A 14,278-nucleotide genomic window follows, 5' to 3' on the forward strand; every position below is an offset into this window, starting at 1 on the left:
GATAGTGACCGAAACACACAGAGAAAGAACAGCCAGACACAACTCTAGCAGGATAATGCTAGAGTTGAGATCTCTAATCTTATAATAATGAGAAGTGGTAAATGTATTTTCAACAAGGATTTTTAACACAATGGGATCCTCATTTTTAAAAGTACAGTAGACCCTCCATAGTTGACCACCGCCCTGCATTGACCACCTCAATTTGACCTCAAGTTGACCACACATGCACCACACATACGTATCTGTACAGTAGGCCTAGTTACTTATGTTGGCCATCTCCATGTGTTGACCAGTTCGTTATAGTCTCTTGGGAGGTCAACTCACAGAGGCTTGATGATATATATAATGGTTGCAGAGTAGAGCATGGCCTCAGGAGATGGGGTTGTGAGGAAAGCAGTTCCAAGGTTACCCTAGCATTCCGAGTGGGAGATAATGGCAACCTGATCTTGGGAAAGCGTAAGAGAGAAGTAGGGTCAGCAACACACCGGGGGTGTCATTCACACTGAGAGAAGTACAGTGGGATTGTCAGAGCTCTTTGACTGAGAGTTCACAACATACTCTAGTTCTCATTGTATATGAACATAAAGCACATTTCTGAGATTAATGTCACCATAACACTTCTGTGCTTAATGGTGCAGTGCTAAGCAATGCATATGCTACTGTAGGACACATAAAAAGGCCTTACACTCATGCAGTGGTCCTACCTTTATAGTGCTTTCCATGTTGTTTAGCAAGAAATGTCAAATTCTTATAATTAACAGAAGGCAACTCATAATCCTCTGAGTCTCCCTCAGATGACCAGGTTACGTCATCATGGTCATCCATAGTGTGTATTTGTTTTTTCACCTATAAAATAAAGAACAGTGCTTCAAAATGTCCCCCAAATGTTTACAGCATAGTCTAAATGTACAGAAGTGGTAGTTATCCATTTTCTTTTCTTTTTTTTTTTTATTAATTCATTTGTACATAGATCATAAACACATTTATGCCATTTCGGGATTCAATGTGTTGATTATTTCTACCACTTTACCTCTTTTATGTTTACATGGATGGAGATGGAAAATACTCTTCTTCATAAAGTATCTCAGGAATGAAAAAAAAATTATCTATTTTTTATATGAGCAAAACCACAGATATTTTGTAAAGTACTGATGTGTGCTAAAAGGATGACACTTTTACCTATGGCTATGGTTCCTTAATCAGTTTTTAAAGGAAATGTCTTTATAGCAAAAGACTCTGTTTTTTACTTTAACTTTATATTTTCAAATAATGACATGTTTGATGATTTTTTAATAATACCTTGTTCTTTTTCTTAGATGTTCTCTTTGTAGGCCTAAAAAACACAAATAATTCCTTTTAGCAAATAGGAAATATACAAATGCAAAATATCTAAAACAATTGCTGTTTAATAAAATATCTGCATTTGTCATTTATTTCTCCTACTTATAGAGTTTTTAGGGTTTTTAATACATAATGTAAAATTAATCATTTTCTACAAGAGGGATTGAAGTATAAACAGTAACATTAAGAGACGAAGAAAACTTACTACATAACATCCTAACAAAGAATTACATTTAGATCAAGCTTTCTGAAAAAGAGAAAGGACAATCATACTTGCATTATTTGATAGAAATATACCAGGTGTTTGTCACTCTCCTTTTTAATAAACATGGTCATTTATAGGCACTAAGACTTATTTGCATTATTTTTCTAACATACTTATATGAGGGAAATTCTTTTTGTAATAATATTAATAATGTTAAATTCAAGACCAGAAGCAGTGGCTCACACCTGCAATCCCGGGACTCTGAGAAACAGAGGCAGTGAACTGCCCAAACTCATGAGTACAAGACTAGCCTTAGCGAGAGTGAGACACTGTCACTAAAAATAGCCAGGCATTGTGGTCGGGGCCTGTAGTCCCAGCTACTTGGGAAGCTGAGGCAAGAGAATCGCATAAGCCCAATAGTTTGAGGTTGCTGTGAGCTGTGACACCATAGCATTCTACCAAGTGTTACAAAGTGAGACTCTGTCTTTAAAACAGAACAATAATAATAATGTTTTTCATCTGCATTTTCACAACTTACTATGTCCTTACTATGTAGTACTTAAAACACTGTACATGTATTTAATTAATGTGAATCCTTACAAGAGCTTTGTGATGTAGCTACTGTTTTAGAGATGTTATCATCCTGTATGGTTTTATAAAGGAGGAGACTAGGCTCAGAACACCAAGTAATTTGCCCACCACATACAGATGGTCAGTAGAGACCACACATTCAAACCCCAGAATTCTGGCTCCAACACATGAGCTTCATAGCCTGTTGTGAAAATCAAATTTATTGTCAACTGCTCTTAAATGATAGGATAGTAGATAAATCCATATAATCATTCTATTTATGGCCATAATTATAAATAAAATTTTCTAAATCTCACATATTTTTTAAAAACTAAAAGCCTTCATATTGTTGTATCTAGGCAATTAGAGAAACCTACTTTCAACAAGTTCAAAACTTATTTTTCTAAGAAACTTTTCTAAGAAAAATTTTTCTAAGAAAATTCATCATCAGCACTAATTTATCTATTCAACTATTTATTCATGTACTCAACAAATACTTATTGAGCACACAATACACGTCCATGACACTATTGGTACAAAGAAACGTGGTTTTCAAGCTTTATAAATTTATAATACAAAAAAGTGTTATCTGAAATAAACTGTCAATCATTTATTTTTCTATTGTACATAATCAAAATCTTCCCTTGTCTAGGCTATAAAGGTTATACCTCTAATAATTTAGAGTATCTCATAAAATCACAATGATGCTATTGTTAATGCCATTATACTATGTAAATTTTTATCTCCATGTAACACTAGAACTTCACTGAGATAAAGGAGTGTATAACCAAGAGGTACAGAAACACACCTCTTGGTTTACCTTCCCGTTTGGGGCCAAAAATTTCTGTGAAAGCAGTAATCTTTTATTTTTCTATTGTACATAATCAAAATTTCCCTTGTCTAAACTATAAAGGTTATACCTCTGATAATTTAGAGTATCTCGTAAAATCACAATGATGCTATTGTTAATGTCATTATACAATGTATATTTTTATCTCCATGTAACACTAGAACTTCATTGAGGTAAAGGAGTGTATAACCAAGAGGTACAGAAACACACCTCTTGGTTTACCTTCCAGTTTGGGGCCAAAAATTTCTGTGAAAGCTGTAATGTTGCCACAATACTGTAGTGAGAACAGGGAAGACAATATTCTGGTTTTCCACTTAAACATCAATGTTAAATTTGGTGTCAAGCCCACACAACTGCAGAAATAAGCAGACAAGGCTTATGGGCTTAACCAGCATGGGTTTTTGCTGGTGTCAGTCAGAAACAAAGGCAATCCGGAGTCCATCCTAGGCCTTTCCAGAGCCACATGAAGAAAAAAAAAGATTGAGGCAAATGACTTTAGGGTTATTTGAGGCTATTTAGAAATTTGGTGTGTTCTCCTCTTGGTAACAAAATTTCTCCTCTGATCTATGGACCAGAGTTTTCTTTTAGCATTCCCTCCCTTTTTTTTAGAGGCCACGATTAATGCAGTGCTTGTGTGGGAGTCTGTCCCCACAGGGACACTTGAAAAACTTTTTCATGCCATTGAGCCAGTGGAGGTCGTGCTGCTCATTGACACAGGTCTCCAGCACATGGAGATGGGAGTAGGTGCCCATCTTGCATGCCACGACCAGACACTTCACTTCTCTGATGTTTCTCATCTTTTCTTCCATTTGTTCTTTTTTCACCAGTGCCTCAAAATAGCATTTATGCAGCTCAGCCTCAGCCTCTTTCAGGACACCTGTGCACTTTGACTTTACTTTTAGAATTTCCTGAAATTACTCAGATTCCAGTCAGGCAAACTGCTCTCTCCTTTTCTTCATGGCAGGCTCCAATTCATCCTCATCTTGGGAAGAAAACATGGTGTTCTTTTCTACACATTTCATCACTCCCACGGTATACTGGGAATCCTTTTGTATCATTTAGAGGCTGTTTTGGTGTGTTTCTGTAAAAACCTGGACTTTGCTCTTAATTTGGTGATAGCAGCCAAGTTTTTTGTTTCTGCTAAAGCACTCAGTTTTGGTTTTGGTGGTTGTGACTCATCAGAAAAGAGAACGTCATCTCTTTTTGAGTTGCCACACCCAATCTTGGTCATCCACATGGTCAGACTTCCTTCCAGCCTGGGGAATTCAGTCCCCATCTATGCAGATTGGGCAGTGGGCTATTAAGATGAGGATGGCAGAGCCAGGCTCTTGACTTCAATTGAGCCTTGGAGAAATTGTCTCCAAAAAGCTTCTGATTTCCTTTCCCTCATCTCCAACATCTGCTGCTTCTGTTTTTTTTTTTTTTTTTTTTTTTGTAGAGACAGAGTCTCACTTTATGGCCCTCGGTAGAGTGCCATGGCCTCACACAGCTCACAGCAGCCTCCAACTCCTGGGCTTAAGCGATTCTCTTGCCTCAGCCTCCTGAGTAGCTAGGACTACAGGCACCCGCCACAACACCCGGCTATTTTGTGGTTAGAGTTTGGCCCGGGCTGGGTTTCAACCAGTCACCCTCGGTATATGGGGCCAGTGCCTTATTCACTGAGCCACAGGTGCCGCCCTGCTTCTGTTGTTTTAAGAGGGCCAATGCCGATACAGACTGCATGGCAGGTTTGGGGCTTCCCATAATCCCTGTAGTCATGGTCTTGACTAAATGCTACAGGCTTCTGGCTCCACTCAGTGGCAGATCCCTCAATTCTTTGAACTCCTCAGAGCAAGACAAGCTCTTCTGGGGCATTCTGAGTATTTGTTTTGTTTCCTGAATGATCAAGTCTGCACCTTTGACAACCAGATTGCTCAGAGTGGTTTGAATCATCTTCGTAGGCACAACAGCTGCTGCAACTGAGGCCACATAGGATGCAGAAGAAACTCCTCAGTGGTAAAAACCATCTTGACATAAAAATTCTTCTAGGCTGGTGACTTTGCAGGCAAACTTCTTTGGAATTTATCCTCTGGATAAGGTGGACTGCAGGTCAGCCTGTTGTGCACTGAGTTTCCAGTACTGAGCCTGGATGTGACACTCAAGTATTCAGAGTTTCACAAATTAACCATCTGTGCATGAGGTTCTCCATTCTTTTTCTTTGCTTTATAGGTTTCAAGATCAAGAGCTTCACCCATAATTAAGAGATTCTGGGGATGATCCATAGCTAAGGACACCTTCTCTGAGCCATCTTTGGGCTTCATGGGATTAGCATTGAGCAATCTTATAAAAGCACCTTGTTCTATCTTCAATTTTATTATTCATTTTATTTTTATTGTTTGAAATTTATTAAGGGTACAAAGAATTAGGTTACACCGATTGCAGCTGTTAGGTAAACTCCCTCTTGTAATTGTGTCCCACCCCCAAGAGGTGTGCCATACACCGTGACCCCTTACCCTACTCCCTCCGCCCCTCTCCCCATCCTTCATTTCCCTACCCCCCACCTTCTATTAGACCACTTACAGCCTTCTTATAGAATTGAGTACATTGCGTTCTTTCTTCTCCACTCTTCTGATGCTTTATGAAGAGGAATGTGTTCCACCTCCATACAGGTTAGTAAAAAAGATGTAAAATCTCCATCTTTTTTAATGGCACAATAGTATTTCATGGTATACAGAAACTACAGCTTATTAATCCATTCCTCGGTTGGTGGGCATTTCGGTTGTTTCCACAGTTTGGCAATTGTAAAGTGAGCTGCAAATGTCCAGTGCAAATATTTAGTACGATTTTTTTCCATGTGGCTAGATGCCTCACCGTGGAAATGCAGGATCAAATGGGAGGGCTAGCTTGAGTTCTTAGAGGATTCTCCATACTTCCTTCCAAAAAGGTTGTACTGGTTTTCAGTACCACCAGCAGTGTAAAAGTGTTCCCTTCTCTCCATATCCACACCAGCATCTGCAGATTTAAGACTTTGTGATGTGTGCTATTCTCATTGGGGTTAGGTGGTATCTCAGGGTAGTTATGATTTACATTTCTCTGATGATCAAGGAAGATGAGCATTTTTCAGATATTTCTTAGCCATTTGTCTGTCTTTGTCAGAGAAGGTTCTGTTTGTATCTCTTGCCCTGAGGTAGATTGGATTGTTTACTCTGTTCTGTTGATTAACTTGAGTTCTCTGTAGATTCTAGTTATCATTCCTTTGTCAGATTCATACCCTGGCAAATATCTTTTACCATTCAGAAGATTATCTTCTTGCTTTCCTTGTTGTGTCCTTAGTGATGCAGAAGCTTTTCAGCTTAATTAAGTCCATTTGTTAATTTTTGTTGCTGTTATGATGGGTCTGAAGTCTTTGTCATAAAATTTTTCCCTAGCTCAACATCATCAAGAGTTTCCCCCTATGCTTTCTTCCAAGATTTTTATTGTTTTGTGTCTTAGTTTGATGTCTCTCATCTATCTTGAGACAAGTTTTATAATGGGTTAAATTTGTGGGGAAAGTTTCAGTCTTTTCATGTGGTTATGTAGTTTTCCCAGCACCATTTTTTGAAAATTAATTATTTTCCACACTGTATATTTTTGTTTGGTTTATCAAAGATCAGATGGCAAGAGGAGATTGGTTTGATCTCTTGGTTTTAAATTTGGTTCCATACGTCTATGTGTGTCAATGCCATGGTGTTTTGTTTACGGCAGACTTCTAATACAGCCCAAAGTCTGGTAGGGTGATGCTTCTGACTTTGTTTTTATTACTAAGAATAGCCTTAGCTATATTGCTTGTTTTCTGGTTCCATAAAAAATGAAGTACTATTATTTCCAGTTCTTCAAAATATGATGTCAGTATTTTAATCCCCATTGCCTTAAATTTGTAGATTACTTTGTGTAGAATAGGCATTTTGGCAATGTTGATTCTTCCCAGCAAAGAGCATGGTATGCTCTGCAATTTGTTAGTATTTTCTGCAATTTTGTTTCCTGGGGTTTCATAATTCTTTGTGAAAAGATAGTTCAGCTCTTTTGTTAGGTATATTCTTAAGTATTTAATTTTCTTTGAAGATACTCTGAAGGGAATTATGTCCTTGATTTGCTTCTCAAATCAAGAGAAGCTCAACAGCTTAGTTGTTACTGGCATATACAAGATCTTTGGAAATTGATTTTATACCCTGAGACATTACTGTATTTCCTGATAACTTCCAGGAGTTTGTGGTTGAGTCTCTTGGGTTTTCTAAGTATAATATTATATCATCAGGAAAGAGGGAGAGTTTGATCTCCTCTGAAGCAATTTGGATGCACTGTATATCCTTCTCTTGCCTGATTGTATTGGCTAGAACCATGTTGAATAATAGTGGTGAGAGTGTGCATCCTTGTCTGGTTCCAGTTCTCTTTGGAAAAGCTTTCAATTTTACACCATTCTGCATGATGTTAACTGTGGACAGATGACTTCAATCATCTTAAGAAATATACAAATTTGCCTATTTTTTTTAAATGTTCTTGTTAGTATAGAATTCTGAATTATAACAAATGCTTTTTCTGCCTCTTTTGAGAGCATCATATAGACTTTGTTTTTATGGATAGGATGTATTACATTTATGAATTTACATATGTTAAAACAACCTACATCTCTTGGATGAAATATACTTGATGGTAATGCATAATTTTTTTGAAATGAGTAACTGTAATCTATTAGCTAAGATTTTGTGGAGTATTTTTCCCTCTATACTCATTAGTTAAATTGGTCTGAAGTTCTTGTTTGTTAAGTCCCTTCCTGGTTTTGGAATCAAAACAAAAGTGATATTTGGTTTATAGAATATGTTTGGGAAGGCTCCAGCCTTATCAATATTTTGAAACAGGTTCTGCAGTATAGGTAGAAGTTCATCATTGAAGGTGTGATAGAATTCTGTTGTGAAGCCATCTGGTCCTGGGCTTCTGTTGCTGCTGTTGGTGCTATAACCTTTTTTATTGTTTCTGCACTCTTAACATTTGATATATGCCTTTTCAGGAGATCTATTTCTGGTTAAGTCTAGGAAGATCTCATGATTGCAGCTATTGGTCCATTTCCTCCACATTGCCAAATTTCTAGACATAATTTCTTGTAGTAGACTGAAACTCAACCAATACCTTTCACCCCTTAAAATAATTGACTTAAGATGGATAAAAGATTTAAATCTAAGACATGAAATAAGAATCTTAGAAGAAAGTGTGGGAAAAGTTCTTGATGATGTTGGACTCGGGAAAGATTTTATGACAAAGAAATCAGTAGCAATCACAACAACAAGTAAAATGAACAAATGGGACTTAATTAAGCTGAAAAACTTCTGTCCAGCTAAGGACACAACAGGTAAAACAAATAGACAACCTTCAGAATGGGTTTACATGTTATGGATCTGATAAAGTTTTTATAATTAGAATCTACAGAGAACTCAAATTAAATCAACATCAATAGAGCCAAAAAGAAATCCATCTACTACTGGTCAAGTGATATGAACAGAACCTTCTCTGAGGAAGCAGATGAGTGGCTAACAAACAAATAAAAAATTACTCATCTTCCCTGATCAACAGAGAAATGCAAATCAAAACCACTCTAGATATCATCCAACTCCAGTGAGAATAGCAAACATCACAAAGTCCCAAAATTGCTGATGTTGGTAATGGGGAACACTTTTACACCCTTGCAGGGACTACAAACTAATGCAGCCTCTTTAGAAAAAAGTATGGAGAATCCGCATAGAACTCAAATCGAACTTTTATTTGATCCTGCAATCCCATTAATAGAGGTGGAACTACTCAGAAAAAAAATATTTTTTAATAAAGACATTTTCACTAGATTGTTTACTGCAGCTCAGTTTACATTTGCCAAGATTTTGAAACAACCTGAATGCCCATCAACTCAAAAATGGATCAAAAAACTGTGGTATGTGTACACCATACTTCTTAGTCATTTTAAAAACGGAGAGTTTACATCTTTGATATTAACCTGGATGGAGGTGAAATGCATTCTTTAGCAAAGCATCAGAAAATAGAAACACAAATATCCATCATACTCAATGGTAATATAAAGCCAATAGACAACCTAATACATGTCCACATAAGAGAAAATCTCATTTCAATTCAAGTTAGGAGGAAGGGGAACAAGGGAAGGGGCAAGAGAAGGTTAGAGGGAGATTGGTGTGCTCCCACTTAATAAGCAGGTTTTAAGGTTACATGGAACACCTCTTGGGTGTGAGACACAACTACAAGAAGGACTCTACCTAACTAATGAAAATAACGTAATCTAGTTGTTTATACCCTCACATTAACATGAAATTAAAAAGAAAAAAAAAAAAAGAGGGCGGCGCCTGTGGCTCAGTGAGTAGGGCGCCAGCCCCGTATGCCGAGGGTGGCGGGTTCAAGCCCAGCCCCGGCAAAACTGCAACAAAAAAATAGCCGGGTGTTGTGGCGGGCGCCTGTAGTCCCAGCTGCTCGGGAGGCTGAGGCAAGAGAATCGCATAAGCCCAAGAGTTAGAGGTTGCTGTGAGCCGTGTGACGCCACGGCACTCTACCCGAGGGCGGTACAGTGAGACTCTGTCTCTACAGAAAAAAAAAAAAAAAGAAACTGGAAAAGACCTGATTATCATTTTGCCCATGTATATAAATAAAGACCAAAGAATGACTAAAATTTCAAGGGAAGTATGTATTGCGTGATAAAAACCATCCAAATTTAGGATATTTTATACTCATTCACTATACAAAGTAAATATTTATGTTAAAATTTTGAATTCCATAATGGAAATAAAAGGGGAAAAATTGCAAAAACAATCTTATTGTGTAAATAATGTAACATGAGATCTGTTGAATAATGTGATGTGGTTCATATTGAAATGCATAATCTTTTAAAAGAAGACTTGCTGCATTAGTAGTACTGGGTTTTACCACAAGAGTCAGTAAATTAGCACATGTGAGCCAAGCTCAGCCCACTGCCTGCTTTTGTCAGCAAAGTTTTATTGGATCACAGGCATGCCGGTTCCTTCATTTTCTGTGACAGATTTTGGACTATAACAAAAACCATATGGCCCACAAAGTCTAAAACATATTTACTCTCTGGCTTTTTAAAGGAAAATTTGGCCAAGGCTAATTTTATTAGATTAAATAACCTTTGATGTAATCATTTTTACACCTTATTGAAATGTATATATGGAAAATGAGTGCCATGTGCAATCATTTGCTGATATTCAGACTAATTTGATGTTCCAATAGTTGAGTACTCATGTATGGAGAACAAAACCAAAAATATAATAACCTCCAACCTTCTTGGTTATAAGCTAGAATGCCAATACAACATGTAGCTGCCTTTTGCAACTCAGCAGATATTTAAGCAATTCTATCAAAATTTGGTTGTATGTATCACTAAACTAAATACTTTAAGCATACTTTCATTGGGAAATGATTAGTATACTACAGATTCACCTCATTTTAGAAAATCGTTGTATGCAACATTACTTTATGGGTGTGGTATTTTAAGTATTTCCTTACTGACACATATTTAGACTATCTCCAACTTTTGATATGACAATGTTATAATAAACTTCTGTAATACACATATATAGATAACATAGTTATATAAATGTCCTTAACATACATAAATACTATGTATCTTAACACATATTATATATTAGATACATAAATATTGGTTTATTTTAAGTATATATCACAGATAACAAATGTTCTTAACACGTCTGTGTGTTTAGATGGGTCATATTTTCCTGTAGGATCTAGCTGCAGAACTGGACCTCTTACATTCAATGAATGACATATTTGAAATTTGATGCCCATTGCTAAATCACCTGTCAAAAGGATTTACTGGTTTTATCAACAAATAGTGCATGACAATAACTTTTCTGCACATTTCTCAGCACTGTTTTTGTTAAAAAAAAATGTCAGCATGACTGAAAACCCATTGTTTGTAAATTTGCATTGTTCTTATAGCAGGCAAAGGCTGAAAATCCTTAGGTTAAGAATACAACTTGTTAATTGTGAATGTTAGTCCAAATTAAAATTAGTTTTCTTGTACAGTAATAATTATCTACTATGAAACACCACTACAGGCTCACCTGTCCCACTTTTCATTCTCCTTCCTGGAAAACTGCTGATTGTAGGTTTCTCCAGCCTTTCTTTTTTGAATTAATCCATCATCATCACTGTTATCAGTTGCAAAATCACAGAGGTATTTAGATACTTCTATCTCATTAGCTTCACACTTCTTCCTTTGTTTTTTAACCTTGATGAAAAGTTTAATAGAAAGGATAATTGCTACTACTTTAGTCTACAAAAAGAAATTTTTTCTTTTCATTGATTTTATCACTTTACTTTGTTATGATTAGAGCCAGAAAAATATTTTGTTATTAATTTTAGCATTACATTTGAGTATTATCACATAATTGTGAGATATAATTATAATTGTTATTTAAATTGTTTGGAGAATCTTCTTTATTTCTCTTTGAGTGAGTCAAACAGAATTTTTCAAAATTTCAAAAAGGGCCATTCTTAACTTTGTCATTCCCCTTTCCTCTTGGTACTGAATGAATTTTCACCCCATTTCACTGTCAGAAATTGAGAAATAAAAAGACACACAAAAGATGCCATCTTCTATCCTTTCATTTATTTATTTATATACTTATTTATTTATCTAAAAGTATTATGGGGGTACAAATATTTTGGTTATGTAGATTTCTTTTTGTAATCTTTCAGTCTTCATTGGAAGTATGTCTTTCACCCAGAGAGTGTTCGCTCTACCTGTTAGATAGGTTTCTGCTTCCTCTCCCCCTGTAACCCCCTGCTTCATTTCTATTGAGGTTTACTTCACATGTGTGCCCATCAATTTAATTCCAATTTAGTAGTAAGTACATGTTGTATTCGTGTTTTCATTCTTTAGATACTTCACTGAGGATAATCGTCCCTAGTTCTAATGGTCCCTAGTTATATACAGATTGTTGAAAAGGCATTAAGTCATTGTTTGTGGTTTAGTATTCTATGGAATACGTGTACCATGTTTTATTAATCTACTCATGAATTGATGCGCATTTGGTTGATTCCCCATCTTTGTAATTGTGAATTGTGTTGCAAAGAACATTTGAATACAGGTATTTTTTGATATAATGCTTCTTTTACAAATTTGGAGGCATCACATTACCACCTTCAAACTACACTACAAGGCTATAGTAACCAAGACAGCATGGTATTGACACAAAAATGGAGACACAGGCTGATGAAACAAGACTAAATACCCATACAGTAAACCATCCACATATAGCCACCTTATCTTTGACAAAGCAGGCAACAACATACATTGGGGGAATCTCTCCATTTTCAATAAAAGGTGCAGGTAAAATTGTATTTGTATAGCCATATGCAGAAGAATAAAAAAGAATCCATACTTCTCACCACTCAAAAAATTAATGTAAGATGAATCTTATTTGATCATAATGTATGATTTTTTTCTTTCTTTTTTTATTAAGTCTTTTGTACATAGGTCATAAATACATTAATGCCATTTTCAATGTGTTCATTATTTGTACAAATTGCAGTGCTTACATCATATTAATCAACATAGATTTCACCTCATTTACCCTATTATATTATAAGGACATTTGTGGTAAACACATAATAGATCCAACTTGTACTTGCAATGTGCTCCATAGGTGTGGTCCCCCTACTATCCCTCCCACCCCCTTCCCTCCCCTCACTCTCCCCTTCCCTCCTTCATCCTAGGCTAAAGTTGTGTTTCATTTTTCATTTGCATGTGTGAGTGATTATAAATTGGTTTCACAGTAGTACTGAGTATATTAGATACTTTTATTTTCATTCCTGAGATACTTTACTAAGAAGAATATTTTCCAGCTCCATCCATGTAAGCATAAAAGAGGTAAAGTCTCCATTTTATTTATTTTTTTTTTTACTGCTGCTAGTACTCCATGGTATACATATACCACAATTTATTAATCCATTCATGGGTCCATGGGCACTTGGGCTTCTTCCATGAGTTGGCAATTATGAATTGAGCTGCAATGAACAATCTGGTGCAAATATCTTTATTGCCAAAAGATTTTTGGTCCTTTGGATATACACCTAGAAGAGGAATTGTAGGACAAATGGCAGGTCTACATTTAGATCCCTGAGTGTTCTCCAAACTTCCCTCCAAAAGGAAAATACTAGTTTGCATTCCCACCAGCAGTGCAGAAGTGTTCCCTTTTCTCCACATCCACACCAACATCTGTTGTTTTGGGATTTTGTGATGTGGGCTAGTCCTACTGGAGTTAAATGGTTTCTCAGAGTAGTTTTGGTTTGCATTTCTATGATGATTAAAGATGAGCATTTTTTCATGTGTCTGTAGGAAATGTGTCTGTCTTCTTCAGAGAAGCTTCTGTTCACGTTTCTTGCCCACAATGAAATGGGATCACTTGTTTTTTGCTTAGTAAGAAGTTTGAGTTCTCTGTGGATTTTGGTTCTTAGACCTTTGTTGGTAGTATAACTTGCAAAAATCCTCTCCCATTCTGAGGGCTGTCTATCTGAGGGCTTTACTTAGTGTGTTCTTGGCAGTGCAGAAGCTTTTTAATTTGATCAGATCCCAGTAATGTATTTTTGATGGTGCTTCAATTGCCCGGGGTGTCTTCCTCATGAAGTATTCTCCCAGGCCAAGTTTTTCAAGCATTTCCCTTGCACTTTCTCTAAGAATATTAATAGTTTCATGTCTTAAGTATGAGTCTTTTAACCAGTAAGAGTCAATTTTTATTAGAGGAGAAAGATGTGGGTCCAGTTTCAGTCCTCTACAAGTTTCCAGCCAATTCATTCAGCACCATTTATTGAATAAGGAATCTTTCCCAAAATTTATATTTTTAATAGGCTTATCGAAAATCAAATGACAATAAGTGTCTGGGTTTACCTCTTTTTTTTTGCCTTTTATTTATTTTTTATTTTTTTATTGTTAGCTGTGTACATTAGTGCAATCAAGGGGTACAATGTGCTAGTTTCATATACAATTGAAATATTCTAATCTAATTATTCAACGTAGCCTTCATGGCATTTTCATGGTTATTGTATGTAGACATTTGTATTCTACCTTTAGTAAGTTTGGCCTGTACCCATTCTAAGATGCACGGTAGGTGTGGCCCCACCCATTACTCTACCACCACCATAATCTGCCCCCTCCCTTCCCCTTCCTTGGCCCTTTCCTCATAGTCTTGTGCTTTAGTTGGGTTATAGCCTTCATGTGATAGCTATAATTTAGCTTCATAGTAGGGCTGAGTACACATCTA

General features: G+C 36.3%; 1 protein-coding gene and 1 pseudogene across 1 annotated transcript in view; both read right to left on the minus strand.

Annotated features, from left to right (window-relative positions):
- LOC128579472 (ankyrin repeat domain-containing protein 26-like) overlaps nt 1-775 on the minus strand; it is a 76,555-nt gene extending 75,780 nt beyond the window's left edge. The window contains exon 1 of the mRNA XM_053581549.1: nt 705-775. The gene's annotated coding sequence lies outside the window, so the exon portion shown is untranslated. The remainder of the gene's footprint in view (nt 1-704) is intronic.
- A 2,692-nt stretch (nt 776-3,467) lies between these two features.
- The window catches only part of LOC128579474 (protein MCM10 homolog), a 74,411-nt pseudogene continuing 63,600 nt past the window's right edge, over nt 3,468-14,278 (minus strand).

Source organism: Nycticebus coucang, unplaced genomic scaffold, assembly GCF_027406575.1.
Source record: "Nycticebus coucang isolate mNycCou1 unplaced genomic scaffold, mNycCou1.pri scaffold_57, whole genome shotgun sequence".
NCBI lineage: Eukaryota > Metazoa > Chordata > Mammalia > Primates > Lorisidae > Nycticebus > Nycticebus coucang.